This window comes from Aphelocoma coerulescens, chromosome 6 (genome assembly GCF_041296385.1).
Source record: "Aphelocoma coerulescens isolate FSJ_1873_10779 chromosome 6, UR_Acoe_1.0, whole genome shotgun sequence".
NCBI classification, from domain to species: Eukaryota; Metazoa; Chordata; class Aves; order Passeriformes; family Corvidae; genus Aphelocoma; species Aphelocoma coerulescens.
The window spans coordinates 12,445,137-12,460,011 of record NC_091020.1 but is presented as its reverse complement, the minus strand read 5'-3'; the positions used below and the strand labels follow the sequence as shown (position 1 = coordinate 12,460,011).

Genomic DNA, 14,875 nt, shown 5'->3' with positions numbered 1-14,875 from the left:
CAGATTGCACTAGTCCTAAAACATTTCCAACAGCTCTGTCCTTTGGCTGCCAGTGTCAGCTCTTGTTCACCTTCAAGCAGCTGTTTTTCATCCATGAATTCAATTCACCCCACTGACCATGGGCTCACGACATAGAAGTGATAGAGTTGCAGGCAGTGAAAACCAGCTTGCGCTCTGTGTGTCGCACACAGACATATTGCTGGCATTTAAATGCCATTTTCCTACCTAGTAAAAGCAAACACAAATTCTGTAAGAGACCAGAGGGAAACTGATTCTTGTGGAATGTCACAAAACTGAGCTGGGGAAGGGGGATAAATATTGGAAGTGCTGTTCCTGTTGGAAAAGACTGAAACCATCTTAACACATCAATCTGGTTGTCTGTCACCTTGTCCTGGTGGAACAGCTGTATCTCATGGACAGTAGTGTCAAATGCTAAAGAAGTGCAGGATGAAGAGAATGGATGTGTTCTCTCCTCATTACCAGAAAGAGGTCATCCATCAGTGCCATTACAGTGGTTTCATTTGTGTCCTGGCTTGCATCCATGTTGTACTGGGACTGCTTCAGTCAGCTAAGGTAGGCTCCCTTAACTCTTGTAAGACATATTTCTTGCTACAGGCAGAACCATCCTTCAAAGAACTGTATCTGTACTTCTGTGAATATCTGTCAGCCAGACAAGAAGCTGTCCAAGACGCTCACACAGGGAAGTAGTAAATTGATTTGAACTTCTGCCATACATTTAACCAACCCTTTCATAAATATTAAAAGATTAAGCATGTACTGTGCTGTGTAAGTTGCTATTGCATAGTCCTGACCTTCTCCTTCACCTTAGCACCTCTGCCTCTACGTTAATCAATTCTGCAGACATTTGAGGATCAAAAAGTACTGGCAGAAAAGGGAAAAAAATCTTCCCTGGTATTACTCCTGAGCTATAGGCTGGACCTGGGATTAAAAATACTCCATATTAATAGTACTGTCTACAAAATGGCTTAATGCCTAGATCCTGCAGTAGAAATTCCTTCAGCAAATCCATTTAATGATTCATCTTCATAGCTTTTAAAAGAAATACAACTTAAAAGTGTACACAAAATATATATTGCACTTTATGGAAAGGAGAGGAACAAGATTCCACCAATTCCAGGCATCCATCTCATTAGTTGTAGGCTCAGCAGCATATTTTTAACAAGCAGTATATTTTTAACAAACTTGCAGGTAAGGTTTTAAAGCACTGCTTGCTTATTCAGCCTATCCAAGCAATCTCCTAGTTTGTCTGCGTTTTAAGTTTAAAATTGTCAGCTTTCGTGATTATTGTTGGTGTCTGTGGCTCACAGCAGATATATATATATATGTTATTATTCTGATTCATTTTGTTTGTGTTAGTTGGGTTGTATTTTAATGTAAGGTCATTACAGTGAGGAAACTTTATATATAAATCCAAAGAGGCTGAAAAAAAATTATAAAGGAACTCTACTACTTGCTCTAAACAGAAATAAACTGACAGGGTCCTAAGTTTCTACACATTTCTGTAAGCTTAATGAAAATTAGGCAGTATAGTTCTGTACAGCACCCTGGAAATGAATAAGGTGTGTAGTGCTCAGTGTATATAACCAAGATGTCAGGACTTGACCAGTGAAGCCCTAGAAAAGCCCTCTTGTATCCAGAGCCAAGGCCAGCCTCAACAAGCAGCCTGTGGAGAAAGGCTGGAGCCAGTAAGTGTGACAGCCCTGTCACTCTGGGACACAGATCTGATGGAAATAGCTGCCACTGTGAATCTGGTTACCCGCACAAGGCTCCTGACTCCACTGGTGCCAACTCCCTGACCTTTACAAACTCACAGAGCTGCCTTTGCACAGCAGATAAACAATCACCTGTTTGAGGTCAGAGGTGCTGAAGCTGAGTCCCAGAATACAGGTAAAGGCACATCTGTGAGTGCAATGCCAGCTGCAAGGATCCAACTGCATGGAACATCCTTGTTTTTTCCTGTCTTTTAGGCATAGCATTGCATATGTATCTATCTTTCTCTCAGAAATCAAACTGTCAATCTAGGAGCATGAATGATTGATTATTTATACATGAAATGTCAGCTGCTTTCCTTAGTGCGTGCTAGGGATGTTCAGCAACTTTAAAGGTGACTTAAAGGTGAAGTCCTAAATCTCTTGCACAAGTCCATTCCATTCAACATTTCACTCATTGAAGAAAATTAATGAAAGTAAACCACACATATAATTTGATGCATCTAAATATAGTATAGAAGTCTTGGCTTGTGTGTGGTCAGTAACACTGAAGTGCTTCCCACAGTTCAAAGATCGTCTTTTGAAACAGAAGGCTGGGAAGAACAAGAACCTGTCAGCCTGTGCTTTGTGACACCAGCTTTAGTGCTTGAGTATGGCTAATCCAGAGCAAAGTTTATTTCACAGCGCTAGAAGAGGGTGGCCCCCTCAACAGCCTTTGGCTTTGACATGACTTTAGCTCTTTGGAATTGCCAGTACAGCACCTGCACTAGGAACAAATTTTAAAAAGTAGGTCACAACTGCACATGCAATTACTGATTGCACAAAGCAGGCAGCCTATAAAAGTGTGCTGGTGTATCTGCTTTAAGTGCTGGCATGCAATGTCAGGAAACCCAGAAAACACAGGACCACCTGTGGAGTCCTCATTGCAGCATGATCCTGTTAAGTTAATACTCTCGAGCCTCTCTGCTGACTAATACAGGCAAACATTACAGCCAGCCAGGATTTTAATAAGCAGGACACTTCTACCTAGGGTACGTGCCAACCCTAAGCTTGCTGTGGAAAGCAAGCACAAAAGTAAGCAAGAGGTTAAAAAAGAAAACGTCTGGCTTTTTCAACAGCTGGGTTCCATTGTGAAAGGGTCATGTGGTGCCAAGGAAAACAGAAAATAGGAAGGCACACAGATTTGTTAGTTTGAAGTAATTGACCACATGGTGTCCAATGGTTTGTGTTCTCATGTTCTCCAGAGTGAAGTCCCACGAGAGCTGAGGCAGGGGTTCCAGTTCCTAGCACTCTATTGTTTACCCTGATGGTTTCCAGATGCTGGAGACAAGGACAGTGAAATCTTTGGGATGCTGCCAAAGAATGAAAAAGACTAAAGAAAACACTGAGGGTATTTTTTAAATTTTATTTTTAAAGAGACAGTACTTAGTGAAAAGACCACCTTCTTTTACAGTTCCTTGCTCCCTCAAATACACATGCCCACACTGCTTCTCTCTTTTTCTGCCACTTCTCCCCCACCTGTTTTTTCTTTTCCTTTTTTTTTTCTTTTAAGCAGCTCTGTAGCTAACCAAGGGAAAGAGATGGAGCATTTTGGTTTGGTTTTTTTTCCCTTGGCATCCATAGCTCATTTATCTGTTACACAGTGGATGTGCAAAAATGGTCAGAAAGCCCTAGCAAAAACTTCATAGCAATCAGATCACCAAGAGAGTGTCAGCAGTGATGGGAAAGCCTCAGAAGGTTGTGAGTTCAAGTTTGCTTTGGCATAGCTGGAAGAAGCTTGCAGAATTCTACAAAGTGTTTTCAAACATCTGAACCATGGAAATCAGGGAAGGGGAGCAAGAAGGGGAGAGCAGTACACATTTTCACCAGCAAAGCCAGAAAGCAGAGAAGAGCAAGGGAATGTAAAACATGGGAAAAACCCCCTCCTAGTAATTAATTCTTCCAGAGGGATGAGGTCCAAGAGCAAGGCTTCAGTGTTTGGAGGCCTATATTTTAGTGAAGTTTGGCTGCCAGTACTCTGAGTTAGAGCAAGTTTCTACATTGCATCTACGTGTATGTATGTACTTGGGGTTCGGCAGAGACTTTGGAAATCTACAAAAGAGTTCCTGTTGTTACCATCAAAAGGTGGTAGATGAGACAGTTCTCCTGCTCACATATGAGAAATACCAGGCTGTGTCTTGCCTTTTCTTTTATTGAAAGGTATCTGCTATAGTAATTTTTTTGCTGCAGTCTTCGTGTCTCCTGAGAGAAGTGAATGGGTGTTTTGCAGACAAAAATCTTCCTCTAAAGTAGCTTTGGTGGAGTTTAATTTGCTGCAATAAAACTTTAGCAAAATCTGCTGCTCAAGAAGAAGCAAACAACAAGCTTGATTCTAGATTCACTATGAAGTATAAAATCTACTCATATCATAGTTCAAAATTCATCTATACTCGGAACCTTAGGCAACCTGCTGGCCAAATTTCAGACCCTCTGATATGCCTTCTTCTGCTTATTCATTGTCTTTCAAGGAGCCTCTTACCAAACCCAGTGATGCTGAAACCTGATGTTCTAAGCTATGATAAAAGGGCACAACTGCTTTTGCTTTTTCTCCTTCCTGTCTCCTGGACAGGCTCAAGGAGTCCTCATGTCTCTTCCCTTTGTGATTTAGTAGTCTGTGTGTGGAGGACTGATAAAAATGCCCCATTCAGAGAGAAGCATTGGTTTGTTTCTACTGTACATTTCAAAGATTTTTAATGCTAAATTACTCCTTTTTCTTACTGTATGTATTAACACTAACACAGAAGAGCTGAATTCAGACAGCACTGAAATTAAAAAGAGCGATTTCTCATCAGATGCTGTAAATAGGACTTTCAGCATGAGCCAATACTTCAGGAAGTGAGTGCAGGGTATGTTTGTACATTGACCTGTACGTGCCCAGACGTTCTGCGTCGTGTTGGACAAATAAAGGACGGCGCTAACATGCAGCTCAATGCGCACACCTGGTAAATCCAGCCAGAAACAAAATGAGGAACATGATGTTTAAGCTTGTGTATCTGTTTGATGACATGCTAAAAATATGAACTGTGTTATTTTGACACAGAATTGTGCTGCTTTCTAATTTCAAAACCAGATCAGACCACGCTGAATGCTAAAACAATGCAACATTTTTATTACCCTTGAAGTGATGAAGCACGGACTCAACCTTAAGTTTTTACTTCTTTAAAAAACCAGTAAAATCTAATTTGTGTTTGAAAACAAAAGATTTCCTGTGATTTTCTAATTCACCTCTTTCCTTGTTCCCAGATAATATGTAATAAACAAGTTGCAAGCCTATTTCCTGCTCCACAAACTGAAAAGAATTTCTAAGGTTGTTACTACCTAGTATTTGAATCACATCCTGAATGGTGCCTGACATCAGCGATCAGTCAGGTGATTACATGTCAATATTTGGTTTTATTGTATAGCATGCCTAATACTTTAATTTTTTGTAAATGAAGATCTAATACTAGCTATGATAACTGTATTGCTGTCTCTGAAGTTGGACCTTTTTTATTCTTATTGTAACTAAAGGTTATTTCCTTTACTGAGCAGTGTTGTTTCATCTAGGCCCATGCATGCCAGAATGGCTGTACTGGGCTAGACAAAGTGCTAGCCCAGTCCTTGGTATGTCTAGCCCTGGATGTCAGAGGAGACTACAAAACCAAGCTAAGTGTAAAATAGTTTTACCCCAGGAAGCTCCTCCAGACTACCCCAATTTGCAACTGAGGGATGCCCTGACCCAGTGGTGGTATCTTTACCCAAACTCTGTTCTGATCTTGCTACTCAGAAATATAATCTGAGAGTACTGTATCTGATAGAGCACAGCCAGTTAAAGAATGAGTTAATAACCCTGTCATGAATGTGCTAACCAAGTGGCAGTGTTGGATCATAATTCACTTCCCCTGAAGAAATCACAAGAGATTAAATGTTCCATATTTCTTATTTCTAGTGGAGATGATGAACAATGATACTGGTCAAATGCTCTATGTTCCCCACACTCTGCTTCTAACTTGAAAGACACAGAATCAAAACTACTTACAGTCAGCATATGAAAGATATGTTTGTTTTCAGACTGGTACATTCTGGAGCCTCAAATGGTATCAAGTAGATTAACAAGAATGTTTTTATAAAAGGCTCTGTTTTCCCTGTTGAAGTGTCTTGGTTCAAACATGGTGCTTGTGTTGGACTTACCAAGACATGTTTTTCAGTCTAGTTCCTGAAAGACAAACTCCTGCAGACCAAAGCCATTACCCCACGCTCTTCCTGTGTGCTGATCTTCCAAGGGCAGAGAGAGGACTGCAGACAAGGCTGACAGTTTGCACTGGCTCCCCCGCACCTGCGCTCAGCTGGGGATTGCATGGTCTCAGCAGGCAAGCAGAAGCGCTTTCCCCACGAGCTGTCCAATGAAAATTTAAACCTCAACCAATTTTTGATCTTGTTACTAGGATGTAAACAGATAAAATATGGGGGACATACTTTGAGATGGAAGATATAACTATTATTGCACTACATTTGTTCATTGCAGTATTCTTACTTTTCTTCCAAGAGTTTGTTTACTGCAAAAGACAAAGACTTAGAGTCCTGTAAAGGGCCTGCATCAATCTCTGAGTATACGTTGCCTCCTTAATGTTTTCTGTCAGCAGACTTGAAAAGAATAGGTGAAAAAATGAAGTTAGTTCTTGATATACATGGAAAGAATAAAGTATATTGGATGAGAGGGTAAAGTGGACAGAGCTTAAAAGGGTCCTTAATTTATGATGATTTTTTCTATTTATTTTCACAACACTAGATTTGGTGGAGATGAGTGAGGACTGAACTTAGCTAAACAGGTATTATATGGATAAATGCTGCTTGGTGGCTTTACAGTGACTGTGAATCCAGCTCCTAGCAATTCCCTCTTAAAGTCTGTTAAAGAGATGAGCTGTATAGGACTTTTACTGCAATTCCCTGGATACAGGTCCTGCAATTTTGACTGGCTTTTAGTTACTCCCTGAGGGGTATGTTACCAATTTCCTTGTACCTTCTGCTTTTCCAGGCACCTGAATGAGAGCTTCAAAAGTTTGATAGAAATTAGTGCACTTGGGGCTGCAGGTCTGTGCCAAAAGCACTGTGAATATCTAACATGCTGTGTTAAAGCTTAGCAGCGAGATGGAAACCTTTCAATTCCATTGCACTTTCAACTGCTGCCAACCTGGCACTCCAGTGTGCAAGTTTTGAATCAAGCCTGGTGTATTTTTTTTCCAGGCAGATTTTTTTCCTTACTGTAAACTGGCTGTTCTATTTCCGAATAACACTTCATTTAGGGCATAAAAGGTGGCTTGAAGGAGCTCTAGGACAAGCCTTTGGTGACTTAAAAAGAAGAAATAATTTCTTACTATAACTACATTTTTCCTGTATGCACATTTTTGATATCGGAGAGATGAACACAAATACTGGATATTTATTTGCCCTTTTCTTACATCTGTTACTGAAATAACTGAAATGTTTTAAATAATGAATGTAAGAAGGGGCACTGAGTGCTTCATAAGCAGCTAATGTTTTAGAGAGTCTCTGGATTTGAGTGTTGAGTTTCAGGCACCAAGTAGAGTTTTGTTTTCACAAAGTATAGTTCATCAATCTGTTTTTCAGGTGTTCAACACAGCAAATTTGGGGCTTTTTTGTATCTTCTGGGATTTTTCAGAAAGTTAGGAGTATAGTACAGGCAAGCTCAATACCTAGCACCAGAAGTGAAGAGAGTATTTTGTTTTGGAAATTTTTTTCTATAATTATTCTAGCTGCTTATTCAAACTTTTAAGAGCTCCAGCTCCTCATTTAATGCTCTGTATTGGCATTGGAGATAGATCTCTGATCAAGACAAGAAAATTTAAATACAATATGTGGATATATGTGATTCTGTATTTGTTAAAGAGATGGAAAAAGAGAGAGAGACCCTCAGCATTTGTCTGGGACTCAATGTGCTAATAATGTGCTGGTTGCAAGCAGCTGATTCTCTTTAAGTATGTCTGACCTAGCAGATGTCTTGAAGTTAGGGAGCTATGACCTCAAGCACTGGCTCATGGAGAGGTTGGCTCCCAAAGAGGAGCTCCCAATGAGGCAGTCAGAGAGAGAAAATAAGAAAGAAAAATGGTTTTATTTGTTGCATCCGGTTAAGCGGTAACAAAACAAGCAGAAAAACATACACAATTATATCCTGAGTTTCAAGAGCTTCAGTTCCAAACTTTGTTTGACCTGGTTACTCTGGGCTGGCTTTAGAAAATGAAATGCTGTCTTTCCTCCTTACACTTGAAGACTGTTTCCTGCCTGGGATTTATGGCTAGTGATGGACCTCAAAGCACTGCCTAATGTTCAGTATCAGAGGAAGTGAAGTAGATTTAGCTGCAAACACAAACTGAAAAGGGGATTATCAGCAGATTTCTGCAGCGCTTGTGTATATCACGTTTAGCAGGCTCCAAGGAATTTTCTCCCTTCTTCTTCTGGCTTGTTTATACTCAGTAAATTGCATATCTGGGGATTGTATGCTGTGGTTAAAATGTCATCAGTTAAAATTTCAGCAGTTTTAAGCTGGTTATATTACTCTAAAATATTCCACATTGATACTATCTTGTTCCAGTACAAAATATGGGCATTGTCTATTTGTGCTGTAACTGTTTAATGTTTTGGGGGTTTCGGTGGTTTGGTTTGGTTTCTTTTTTTAAGTTTGGGCCTAAAGTAGTGCTTTCTCTTATAGGCATTTTGAGCTTGCATCTTCTTGTCACAATGTGTGAACAGATTATGGTACAGGCAAAACCTGCTGGTCATAATCCACAGGAAAATCAGATAGGGCACTGAATGACCCATGGGGTTTCAAACTGGGCTCAACCAATGGCAGTAGAAGTTGTGCTGAACAGGTCACGGGGAATAAGACACGTAGCTGTGTTCATTGGGATGAATGTAAATAGAGAAGTGGTAACATTTTTTCACTTGCAATTGATGTCTGATTTGAGAATTGAATATAAAGCGCTAAAAGACTATGAGTTTTAAAATTCCTTTTAGTGAGAGCCTCATAACTGATGCAGAACTTACAACAACCAGTAATAGTCTGCATTTGTTGTTATTGTGCTTTCACAGATACCAGTGAATTCCCAATTCTCCTGTGCACACTGGAGTAAGCCTGCAAGCCAGTGCCTTCCCTCCTATGCACCCTGTTTTCAGCCCCTCCAAAAAGCCTGATTATTTTTTGGAAATCACTGTGCATCCTTCCCCAGGCCACCTTACATATGTATACAGCAGGTCACTTTGCAATAATCACTGGGAAATTTTGGTCCCTGTACATTTTTAAGATGCTGGCTGCTGTCAGGAGGGAGAACACACAGCTGATGCACTGCACTTGCTTGGGTAGAACCCCACAGAGGAGTTCAAGCCTTTTAGACCCTCCACAAAAGTTGTGCCTGTGGTCTTGTTACATCTTGTGCACTTTGGTTGCCTCTTTCTTTTGTTTTTGTATATTCCATAGGAATAGGAAGCCACTACTGTTTCTCAGCTTGTATCACAAAACAAAAGCCAAACTTCTAGTAAGAAAATATTTACACAAAATGCTGAGTAGGCATAAATTTCTGGTTCTCACAGTAAGCCTCTGCCTACCTGTAGTTTTTGGATATAAAGCACAAGATTTGGCAGAAGGAGAACCTGTGTTAAGGCAAAAAAACTTTTCCAGATCTAGAACAGGACCTCAAGGGGAAGAGGGATTAATTCCAAATGCCACATAGGACATGTCGTTGCCCTTCTTATTCCTCACACTTCCCCATGGATTACTGGTTACTCTTGCCTTAAAAGGAAAGTGGCAAGGCAAAGTTAATAACTTCAGACTCTTCTTATTATAGCAATGTGGGTCAAACAGAATAAAAAGAGTGTAAGAGGAAAAATGAATCAACTTTTATTACTGATCAAGAAAAGGTCTCTTTGAACTTAAGGATTACAGAATATGGTAAAATATTTGAGAATGTAAAGGCTGTGTCTTTGGTACTTGATACCTAAAGCTCTCAGCATGAGAACTGAGATCATAGAATCCCCGAAATTTAGGTGTTTGCCTGTCTCTTCTGTCACAAGCCTAATCCCCTAAGCAAGCAAGTTCTTAAATACATATTTAACTTCAAAAGCACATGAAAAATTATACTGAAATCAGGTAACTTTTGCTGGATTGTGGTCTTATGATTCCAATAGTAAACTTAATTTGAATGAACCTGAACTTCACCTGGGTTTTTTCCTAGAGAGGAGAAAAAAAGAAAAGTATTCTTATCCCAACCCAGTTTCATTCCTCTGTGTGAGTAATGTATGTGGGGAAAAGTTCAGTGCTTGTTACTCTTCCTAACACTCAGACTATTTCAGAGCAGACAAAAAAAGAAAAGAACCATTGCTGAATGAGACTCTGTGTCTGTTGCTTAGGATGGCTCTCCTCTTGCTGTGGAAATACGTGTGAAAGCAAAAGAGACATCTGCGCCAAAGAGCCCAGTAACCCAGAAATTTCCTGTCCCATTCTTTCCTATGGAGAATGCAGGGACTTGGGAGCTCTCAAGACAAGCATGCATCTATATTCCCATGTAAGACAACTGTACAGCTGCCAGGATTGCAAGATGCCACAGAGTGTAATTTTTTCTCAGTCAATGCTAGGAATGGATAATCCTGTCTTTTATTTATACATTAAAAATATATTTGAAAAAAACCTGCATTAGATTATCCATTAAAGTCAGATAGATGTAAACAAACACGTAGTAAATAAACATAATTTTTTTTTTCTAGGCTCTATGATTGTTTCATTGAAACAGAGAATTTGTGACAGTTTTTGCTGTAGTGCTTTATAATGCTTGCTCACATGCACCACAATCACTATGAGAAAAGACTGACTAGTGAGGGTGGGTGTTGTCTTTTTCTTCTGGTGATGATATAGGGTTACATAAAACTGGAAGTAAACAGTTGTCTATCACTCAGGACAAAGATGTTTTTCTGCTGAGTTAACTTCAGATGCAATTAAACCAGAGCTGTGATACAGACTGGGATGAATGGTTGTAGGAGACCTATGGAATTACTGATGTAACACAGACTTTCCTGGCAGCTGTGGAAGTTAGAGACTGTATACCTATGGCTTTGCTCCCGTTCGGTTTAAGAACTGGCAGACGTCCCATTTTTGTCCTGCACAGCACCCTGATGCCAGCTGTGGGTTGTCCTCTAGTGTAGCTACTGCTTTTCCTTGGGAGCATTGCTCTCTGGAAACAGGGCCTATGCAAAAACTGACCAACTTACTTTTCTACTTTGTCTTATTTCTTCAGCTGTGAAGAAATAACAGCAAATACAGAAAGGCTGTATCAAGTGACATTTACCCTTTTACTGGGGAGCACTAGGACATTGCTTTCTGGATCCCGACTAGAGGTAAAACCTTATATGCAAGGTTGGCCAGAAGAACTCTTACAATGCACCTTGTTGGACTAACCAAGGAAATGCACACCTCCTTTCTCTTTTCTTCTCCCTCCCCCTGCACCTCTTTCATTGTATGGCAATGGTGGAAGGAAGGAAAGTGAAAGACAGAAATAAAAATAAAAGATCAAGGACGTTGATATGATCAGACTAAGCAACTGATTTTTCCCATTGTATTTAAAATCCATGCATTAAAAAATGTTGAAAGTGTAGGTGTGCAAACACTCTATCTGGCTGCATTGATGTGAACTGAGCTACTCTGCTGTGACCTGCTGCCAGCGTCTGCATGAGAACACTCCATCACTAGGACCAGTTCAGTAACCAATTCTGTGCTGGTCTTCATAGTTTGGGGTCTTTTTCCTTTTCTTTTCTTGGCAATAGATCTGCACATATTTTTCTTAGAGAGTACTTAGATTCTGTGATGGAACTGTACCCTCTTACAGAAGTTAAAATCAGTCAGCTAAGAGTTTTTGTGTGGAAAAAATAATAATCTTAGGTTCCAGTTTTACAACTGGATTCATGCAGGGTGACCTGTGGCACAGTTGGAAATTCCCTGAAGTTTAAGGAAGATCTTTATACAAACAAGTATCTGACTGAAAATTCAAGACCTCGTGTGTTTTGTCACTTACTGTAAGACCAGAGCTGTAGTCAAATGTCTTGCTATTTAATAAGGAGCATATTAAAAATTCAGTCATTTATCCTTAATGGAATATCTATTAATATTTTAATTAGAATTAAATATCAGCCTTTCATCATGTAAGTACTGAAATAAACACATATGCTCAGAAAGACAAAAAGAGGATAAGGAAATTTGCTGTATATTGACTTGGGATCATTTGTATCAGGTGAAGTACAACTAAAAAGATTCCTTCTGCCATGTCTCCAAGAAGCAGGCATGAATCCGATAGAAACATCTGTGACTGGAAAATGTGCTATGCTCTGGCCAAGCTGTCACTGCAGAGTGAAATATGGGGTAAGTGAAAGTACTGCCCAGAAAAGCGAGTGGTAGGAAAGCTATACAGATGTGAGAGAGAGGCTTCTCTTCTGCTCAGTGATACTTCCTGCCAGGGTAGGCCAGGGAAAGAGAGGAGAAGACAATATATGCTCAGGGCTGAAAGGAAATGAAGAGGAAGGAGGAGGAAATCAAGTGGCAAGTGAGGGACTGCAAAAAACGCTATGGAAAAAAAGACAAAAACTGTTTTGTCAGCATTCAGATTTTTTTCTTACATTTCTCACAACACATTGCTAAGTCACCCTGATATGTCAGCCAGCCAGCTGGCACCCTGTCCTGCAGTATGCTAGCTGACAAAAAGAGGAGAGCAATGCATTTTAGGAATGGCTGAACCAAGCACAGTATCTGTATGCAAAACTGTAAGGTCACCTCCAAGAGCTCATTTAGTCTACAAGTTAAACAAATGTAACTGATGTTCCTTCAGATGTATGACTGTTTGAGTTGTCCAGCACAGATTTCCCTCTCATCTGACAATATATTCCTGGCCAATTCATTCTGAGAGGGCTAAAATCTGCATTGGTTATTCTGCTTGTGTAGATAAGATCCTGTAAAGACCCTGCTACCTGTTTAGATTTGGACTGTGAGGAGGTCAAAAGAGTGATCTGTGAAAATAAAGGCTAGTCAGCCTCTCTTCAAACAATTCCCCTGTTTATATACAGTAAGTGAGTGAGCACACAATAGAAGAGCAGAGTGGATAAACTGGAAGTTCTCCTAGCTCTTTCACAGATTAAGATATTAGACTGAATTAGAAAATAACACACTGAAAAGATTTAAAGGAAATATGCATTATACAATGCATAGTTCCAATCTTTGGCACTCACTGAGGCTGGGAACTGAACTGCATTCAAAACCGGAATCAAGGGTTTATAAAGAGTGAGAACAATGAGTTAGGCATGGTAAAATCTCATCTGCAATTAATAAAAAACGGTATTCAGCAGGACATGTGGCAACTGCAACTCATAAAACAACGTGACAAAGATACACTTTATGGTTTTACATCCATTAGAAGATTTTAAACATTTTCTTGAAGTATGTGTTTAGTCATTGCTCTTTACTGAGAGTGATCTTTCTTTTGAGGCTGTTTCTGTCTAACAGTCTGAGGAAAGGTGCTGGGTATCTCCAGACTCTTGGCAGTACTGGCAGAACTAATACAGCCATTGTTACTCTGATAGTGGAAGATGATGACTCCATGGAGAGGGTTGGAAACATGGATCAAGAGTGCAGGATTCCATGGGAGCATAGTTACAGGCAAAGACGAGCTAGTGAAGGACTTAGTGAAAACCAGGATGCTCACAGGAAGAGGACCCTGACAATTATGCCTGTGTTGGGGGAGAGACAGAAGAGGATAGAATCAGAACAAGGGAGAGATCTGAACTTAAGTGGCATTGTGCTGCGGGCGTGCTGCTATTTTAGTCAATCTCCTGGAACTGCAGGGTTATTTACTGGAAATCTAGTCTGAAAATGCATTCTTTGTGTAATGCTCTGAGTAGGAAGCCACCCCAAGGGATGTGAATTACCAAATACTGTGACATGATGGTGTAGAAGATAAACCCAAACAAACCATGACTCTCAAAGGCATATAGCTAAATATTTATTTCAGAGTCAATTGGAAAAAAAGGATTTTCATCCAGCAAGAGCACACGGTAATCCTGCAGGTCTAACTTGGTTCTGCTGTTTACTCATGCTCTATTCCCAGACAGGACAGGTTCAATGTTTGTAGACTTGAGGTCTGCAGTGGGGTCACTCCTGCCTGAGTCAGATAACAGAAAGGGCACTTTCCACAGCACTTAACAGTGCAACACCTATTCAACACACATTATGGAAGCCATAACCCAAGTTTATTAAAAAATTATGTGGAACAGACAGAATTTATAATTTACACTAGACTTACACAGATGTTTAATAATTAAAATACCATTTAATTCTTCAACCAGTCTCAAATTAAGGTTCCCTGGAATTCATCCAGTAGTAATGTGGCAAACTTGCCTTTCATGAATTTGAGACTTACCACAAATCAATCTGTTACTGACAAGCAAATTTTTGAACATTTGGATTTCTTCACGGAAGTTTTGTGAACATTTATTCCTCTCACTGAATATTTTCATTCATGAATAACCACAAGGATGCAAATGCAGTTACTTTTTGAGCATGTGGTCCTCCTGAATGAATAAATGTCTCAGCATTTATCTTCATCTGTGGACACCTAGATAACTGGTCTCTCCATTTTATTTTTTTATACCTCATGGAAACTTTGTGTGCTAGATAACATGCTATGATAGCCTAACAGAAGAATTAAAATTCTTGGCTACCAAAGGAACAGTAGTGCAAACTTTTGTTTCTGTAACTTGCTATTTACACAGGTAGAATTCTTGCTATAAAAGGCAGATTTTTTTGGCATAACAGTTCAAAGATGAGCAGATTTTATTAATTTAACCATGGAAGTCTGTTATCAATTTTCTACATAAAAAATAAAAGGAGGTACTAGGATCAGAGTCAGTTCCTCAACACTGGCTATGAGTTTTTGGTCACAAGCTTAATGTGTTTAACTGGCTGCCAAGGCATGTCAGCTGTAAGTGGCAGTTACTAAGTCTTAATAATTTTGATTCTGAAGAAAAGCTTTAGAAAGGTATGGCTGAGAGGATGGCACATGGAAAAGGTTTTTTGATTA

The 14,875-nt window shown here is 39.8% G+C and overlaps 1 protein-coding gene and 2 long non-coding RNA genes across 7 annotated transcripts in view; 2 read left to right on the top strand and 1 right to left on the bottom strand.

Annotated features, from left to right (window-relative positions):
• Positions 1-14,875, top strand: part of LOC138112353 (uncharacterized) — a 144,088-nt gene that overhangs the window by 41,380 nt on the left and 87,833 nt on the right. The window contains exon 3 of one of the 5 annotated variants that reach the window (XR_011151716.1): positions 10,170-10,472. The exons of the other annotated variants lie outside the window; for them this stretch is intronic. This is a non-coding gene — a long non-coding RNA (uncharacterized lncRNA). Of the gene's footprint in view, positions 1-10,169; positions 10,473-14,875 lie in introns of those variants that run through there. 5 annotated transcript variants of the gene reach the window in all.
• ZCCHC24 (zinc finger CCHC-type containing 24) overlaps positions 1-14,875 on the bottom strand; it is a 108,479-nt gene that overhangs the window by 38,263 nt on the left and 55,341 nt on the right. The gene's annotated exons all lie outside the window — the stretch shown is intronic.
• On the top strand, positions 2,978-7,633 carry LOC138112354 (uncharacterized). The gene is made up of 3 exons (XR_011151717.1): positions 2,978-3,120; positions 5,013-5,138; positions 5,957-7,633. It is a non-coding gene; the product is annotated as an uncharacterized lncRNA (long non-coding RNA).